Source organism: Tupaia chinensis, unplaced genomic scaffold, assembly GCF_000334495.1.
Source record: "Tupaia chinensis unplaced genomic scaffold, TupChi_1.0 Scaffold144045_1, whole genome shotgun sequence".
Lineage (NCBI taxonomy): Eukaryota > Metazoa > Chordata > Mammalia > Scandentia > Tupaiidae > Tupaia > Tupaia belangeri.
In genome coordinates, this window is record NW_006203897.1 from 638,416 (window position 1) to 645,382 (window position 6,967).

General features: G+C 44.4%; 1 pseudogene; it reads right to left on the bottom strand.

The window, feature by feature from the left end:
- Positions 1-3,704: 3,704 nt before the first annotated feature.
- LOC102478582 (heterogeneous nuclear ribonucleoprotein C pseudogene) lies at positions 3,705-4,420 on the bottom strand (annotated as a pseudogene).
- Between the last annotated feature and the right edge of the window lie 2,547 nt (positions 4,421-6,967).

Sequence of the window (6,967 nt, forward strand, 5' to 3'; positions counted from 1 at the left end):
GTCCTAGGAGTGATGCTGGCTCGCAGCTCTCTCGCAGGCTGACTGAAGGGTGTTTTCCTTGGCTCAACAGCTTTCGAAATACTTAGGCATATCATGAGGTTTAGCCCCCCGGGCACCACCATTCTTGTCCTCACCAGCTGGTCTTGTAGCAGTGGCAAGAACCTTCTCCTTTTTCTCTTCAGTCCTGGATTTAGTGGCCGAGTATTTCCTACATGGCCTTCCTGGAATATATGGCAGACCGGGAGTATCTGCTAATTCCTCAGAGTGGGACCGGTTTCAGCTGCAGTGAGGTTTCTGCTTCTTGGGCTTTTTAGCCTGGGGGGGGGGAGTTGCCCTTTTTTTTTTTTTAAGAATTATTTTGTTTAACTTTATTTATTTGTCTTAATTTTGCCAGAGAGAGAAAGAGAAAGAGAGAGAGAAATGAGAAAGCAAGCCACCAGGTCCAGGACTCGAACCGCAGTTGGCCACCCTTTTTAACCTTGCCACTAGCTTCAGCCTTCTTGGCTTCAGGTTTCTTCTCCTTAGTATCCAGCTTCTCAGCTTTTCACCCTCTATTTTGTAAAATGGGAAAGAGGTGAGGGTTTTGGTCTGTTTTGTTTTGTTTTGTTTTAACCTTCCAGAGGGTTTGTGCGCTAGCCAGAGATAGAGAGAGAGAAAGTGAGAAAGAACCGCCCCCCCTCCCCATGGGGGATGATTATGCCAAAGTTTCTTCTCATTTCTTCCTCCTTTCAGGATTTTGAGCATGTGGGCACCTGTGCCAGGCGTGTTTTCTTTAAAGCCACCATCTGGGACTTGACCACATAGTAGGCCATGTGGGATCCCACTTCACCACCACGCCATAGGCTGGCCTGAGGAGTTAGCGCGACTTTCATTTGTCTAACAAGTATTTCTAAGGATCATTGTCGGTGCTCCGTGGCTTACTGCTGTGACTCCCTGAACACATTGTCTCTCCAACTTCAGTCTCACTCCGACAGTGCTCCCCATACGGTCCTAAGTATAACAGAGAGACAGAACACGAGAAATCCTTCCCCCCTGGGGATGAACACGCTGCGATCCCTTCTCCTCCAGTCTCCTGCTAGGATTTTGGGCACACACACACACACATGCCCGGAGTGAGTTTCAAACCACTGAGTCTAGGACTTGAACCGTGGTGGCCTATGTAGGAGTCTAGCAACGCAGCCATGATGCTATCTGCTGGCCCTATAATCCCTTAAGCCTTGACTTAGCAGACATTTAATTTACCAGGTACTTGCCAGACATCAAACCCAGATCCATCTTCTCAAGTCTGAGGCTTTCTTTCTTCTTTGTGCCTCCCAACACCGTCTCTTTCCTGATTTTTTCTCCTTCTTTGGTTGCCATGACTTTGCACTCTGGGATTTTTCTCCTATCTACCTTTCTCTCTTTCTTTCTTTCTCTCTCTTTCTTTCTTTCTCTTTCTTTCTTTCTTTCTTTCTTTCTTTCTTTCTTTCTTTCTTTCTTTCTTTCTTTCTTTCTTTCTTTCTTTCTCTTTCTTTTAATTTCTGTTATTTTACAAATTTGACCAGAAAGAGACAGGGAAAGTGAGAAAGTAAGCCACCAGATCTGGGACTTGAACTGCCGTGGGCCATGTGGGAGTCCAGCACCTTTAAACACCATGCCACCTGCCGGCTCACTCTCCTATCTTTCTAACTACGCCTTCCTGGTCTTTTTGCTAACTTCTCTTCTCCCCAGACTGTAGCTGCTCCCCAAGTCCAGCCCTTCTGTTCTCACTCCACGCTTGTTAATGACCCCTCTGCCCTCATGGGTCCCACCGTCATTCCTTCGTGCACGTGACTCACAGGTCTATGGCTTTGTCTCTGCTCTCTCCTGAGTGCCAGGATCTAGGAGAACGTCGAATCAACCACGAATCTCAGACTTAACACTCATAAACTGAAGTATCTGTTTTCCACAGCAGTACCTCTTCCTTTGTCCCCTAACTTGGAGAATGATAATGTCAGAATTATTTTAGACTTTTCTTTCCAGTCAGTCTCACATCCTTGGACTCACCAATTCTCAGTCTTTTTCGTGTCTGAGATCATTGCCAGCACCTCATTCAGCTTACTTGGACCGCACGACCTCCCGTGTGCTCCTAACTGAATTTCCATCTCCCTCCATACCTCTGCACTCTGTTCTATCTTCCATAGGCATCAATGGCTTCATGTTTCCTCTTTGTTTAAAATATCTCTTGCTTCCTTTTACATACAGGATAAAAGTCTGCTGGGAAGGTGACAGCCTGGCCATATCTCTCTCTCCCTTTCTCACTTCCGTCCTGCCATTCTCCCACTTCCCTCTCCATCTATGGATCCCTGGCCGTGCTGGCCACTCCCCACCCTCCTCATGCCTCCAGTCCAGGACCTGGCTTTAGCCTTCCCTGCGTGGACTATGTACTATGTCGAATTCCCATCCTAAGGTTTTGTTTTAGGTTCAGTTCTGACTCCTATGCAAATGGAATGGGTAAGTCTCTAAGTTAGAGCTAGTTCTTATCTGTGGCACTGAAGTACTGAAATCCAGGGTAACGACAGCGCACATTAAGCAAACGCTGACTTCCCGTGCTGGCCACTGTTCTTCCGTGTGCTCAGCAGGACAAATCCTTGCATTCCTCAAAGTCATTCTGTGATGTAGCATCCCCACTTTCCATTGGGGGAATTAAGATCCAAAGAATCTAAGGATCTTGCCCTGAGCTATTCCCCTAGTAGGAAGAGGGGTCTAGAGTTGCGTTATGGGGGTCTGGCCTCAGAGCCTGACACTCAGGTCGCTGTGGAGACAGACAGCGCTGGGAAGCACTTGGCAGAAAATCAGACCAGAGCCTCTCCTTCCCTCCTGTCTTACTGGGATTCACCTTGAAATCATTATTCGGTATCTTTTTCCTTGAATATATATAAAACAACTAAGAACAGGAATTCGATCTTCTTCATTTTCATGTTTCTCTAGCCATCTGCATTGGTTTTACTCACAGTAGGTGCTCAGTTACAAAAAAACAAAAAGAAAAGAAAAGGAGATGAAGAAGGGGACTCGGTTCAAGTCCTAGTGACTCCCCATGTGTGTTTGCTGGGTGCACACGTCTGCATGCTTGGGGTCCTGGCTGGCTGAAACTCCGAGCATACATCAGCATGAAGACGGTTGGAGCTGTTTCTCTCTCTCTCATGGAAGAAATAAATTTGGAGAAAAAAAAGCGCACGTTGGGGGGGGGGCGCGGGATTTCCAGTGCTTTGAAAATGTAAAGTGAGAGCTATAATTTGAGACAAGAAAAAATGAGTACGTAGCACTTGGTGGTTGGAGTTCTGGAACCAAACAAAGAGATTAAATCTCAGCTTCTTCATTCAAAGCTGTGTGGCCTCGGGCGAGATTGCTTATCTGTGTCCCAGTGACTGCCACACGCACACGTAACGTACATATGTGTATGTATTTCTTTTAATGATGCATCCTTTTCATTGTTAAGTCATAAAGAGGTATCAGGATTAAAAGCAAAAATTACAGAGTAAGACTTAACACAACGACGAGGAGCATCAGAAGAAGTGAAATGGGACCAGGGGCAGGGCAAGATGAATTAATGACACGGGAAGGACAAAGACGGGGAGAGAGGTGAGCATGTGCTGAAGATACAGGGGAGAGGATCTGGATTTTGATCTTAGACAAGCGCCTCAGTAAAGAAATAATGGGTGAGATATCTAAACCCTACTATGTGCTTAAGAGTCATCCTCGCCATGAGTGCTGTCTCTGTCATCTCCTTCCTCGGCCCCTTTTTCATCATCCTTGATCAACTGCAATTAGTTGTTTGCTCTGTTCCTTTTTGATTTTTTTTCCACGTTTTACTGAGAAAACCCACTTTTTGTTTTATCTGGGTCAACTCCTTTTTAACGGCCTGAATGTCATCTCCTTTCAACTTTCCAGACTTGGAAGACGATCCTCGTTGTCCACTCTTAGAGATGAAGGTTTCACCCCTCCGTGAAGTGCTTCCTGATACACGCTGGCCTTTCGAGGACTCTACAGCACCGGCAATAGGAGGTGGCGGTGGAACACGTGCTGGGTAACTGTGCATCCTGTCATCGTAACGTTGGAAGTCATAGTCCAAGTCAGAAGAAGAGCCGTACATCTCTGCTGCAGGTCGTTTCACACCTGCCTTTCCTCGGTTCACTTTTGACTCTGCAGCCAGATTGGTATCTAAAACCGGGCCAGCAATCATCCCGCCCTCCTCTCCTGCCACAGCAGCCCGGGCATTCCTCTCATTAACATACTGAATGAAGGCAAGGCCCCTGTGAACAGAGCAACTCACAGTTTTGCCGTACTTCGAGAAGGTGGCCTCCACACCAGACTTCTTGACCACAAGAGTGTTGAGATGCCCCGTGAGCACACGGGAGTTCACGGAGCGAGGATCTGTCTTGTTGGTAACATCGCTGGCCATTGCGATTGATGGTAAGAATCCTCCCAAAGCCAAAGAGTGTAGCTGAAGATCAGAAAATCTCACCAAGCAAAGTTCCACTAACTTAGTATATTTCAAGAGATCTGTAACCAAGAAAGGAGAGGGAAAAGAGATTCAGTTGAATTTCTTGATCCCAGGTTCCAGGCAGAGAAACCAACTGCAGCTAGAGGTAGGAAATGTCTCCAACTCTTCACAAAATGCATGCGTATGTATTCTGAGGGATACTTATTTATGGGGTGTGCTGTGGTTCATCAGTATATGATCGAAATGATCAAATCAAGGTAATTAGCATTCCATCATCTTAAATATTTATCATTACTTTGTGTTGAGAACATTCAAAAATCTTATCTTTTTAGCTATTCTTTTTTTTTAGAGAGGTTTTTGCTATAGGGTGCATGTGCTCACCAGAAAGACAGAGAGATAGAAAGCAAGAAATCACCCCCCAGGGGGGGTGGTCATGCTGCAATCCCTTCTCCTCCATTCTTTTCTTGGGATCTTGGGCAAGCATGCACACGCACCCGGCGTGAGTTTAAGCCACCAGGTCCGGGACTTGAACCGCGGTCGACTACATGGGAGTCCAGCGACATAGCCATTATGCTAATTGTTGGTTCCCCTGAAACATGTTCTTTATTTTTCTTCTAGTAGTTTCAGTTTCAAGTCTTAAATTCAAGTCTTTAATTTATTTTGAGCTTGTTCTTTGTGTATAGTGATTGATAGGGGTCTAGTTTCTTTCTTCTACACACAGATATTCAATTTTCCCATCCTTAGTTATTAAAGAGACTGTCCTTTCTTCAGTGAATGTTCTTGGCACCTTTGTAAAAAATCAGTCAGTTGTATATATTTGGATTTATTGCTGAGTTTTAATTCTGTTCCACTGGTTTATGTGACTTTTTTGTTGTTGTTGTATTTTTTTTTTTTGGCCATTGTCATGCTATTTTGATTATTATAGTTTTGTAATATGTATTGAAGTCAGGTATTGTGATGTCTCTGAACGGTCTTTTGAACCAAGCATGTTGACATTCCATCATCAAGTTAATGCATTTATTGGTCACTATATCATATCTCTGATGAAGAACACTAAGGCAATAGTTCTCAACATATGGTCCAGGAACCCCTGGTGGTCCCACTCTTTTAGGGTCTCTACAAGGTCAAAAGTCAAGCATGGGTAAAAGATCCTTTCAAAGTGGAAAGTAAGTAAATGGGTTTTAAAATTTAAATTATGATTATTATTATCATTATTTAATTTGAACAATGAGAGAGAGAGAAAGGGAAAGTGAGAATGAAAGAAGCCAGGTTCAGGACTCGAATTGCTGTCAGCCACGTGTGAGTCCAGCACTTCAACCACAACACCAGTTGCTGACCCCAATAAATGAATTTTAATGTAACAGAAAAGTTTACTGATAACCGTTTCGATTCCACATTGCAACTAATCAATAAAAAAACTACCACTTGTCAATTGTTTTAGTATTATAAAAAAAGAATATCTAGGGACCAGCAGTTAGCGTAATGGCTATGTTGCTGGACTCCCATGTAGTCGACTGCGGTTCGAGTCCCGGATCTGGCGGCTTAAACTCACATCAGGCGCGCGTGTTTGCGTGCCCAAGATCCCAAGAGGAGAATGGAGGAGAAGAGATTGCGGTGTGGCCATCCCCCCGGGGGGGTGATTTCTCTCTTTCTGTCTCTCTGTCTCTCTCTGTCTTTCTGGCGAGCGCACGCTCTCTATAGCAACTAAAAACAACAACAACAAAAAAAAAACACTACAAATATTTGAAACATTATTAAAATACTCTTCTGTTTTCCAACTACACATCCAAGTGGGGCTGAATTGTCTTCATATACTTCAACTAAAACAATATATTGCTGGGGGTCAGCAGGTGGTGTGGTGGTTGGACCACTGGACTCCCACATGGCCAACCACTGTGCAAGGTTGCTTGCTTTCTCATTCCCCCCCCATTCTCTTTCTGTCTCTCTCTGTTGACCATAACAAGTTAAAAATAATAATAATAATAGGGGCAGGCAGGTGGCATGATGATTAAGGGTGCTGGAATTCCACATGACCAACTGTGATTCCAGTCCTAGGCCTGGTGACTTGCTTTCTCACTTTTCCTCTCTCTCTCTCTTGCTTGCTCTGTCCCTCTCTGACCAAATTTGAAAACAAATAAATAAATAAATAAATAAAGCTAAATAAAATAATTTTAAAAATAATAAAATAAATAATTCTTAAAAAAAACATATTGCAAGAGATAGAATTCAGAAGCAGTTATGAGAATCTAGAGTTATCCTTTTTTTGGGGGGGGACAAATTTTTACTATAGGGCACGTGTGCTCACTGGAGAGACAGAGACAGAAAGCAAGAACTCAGCCCCCCACCCCCAGGAGAGGATGACCATGCCACAATCCCTTCTCCTCCATTCTCCTCTCAGGATCTTGAGCATGCACGCACATACACCCAGCATGTTTTAAGCTGTGTCCAGGACTCAGACCACATTGGAGTCCGGTGACATAAACATTATGCCATCTGCTGGTTCCA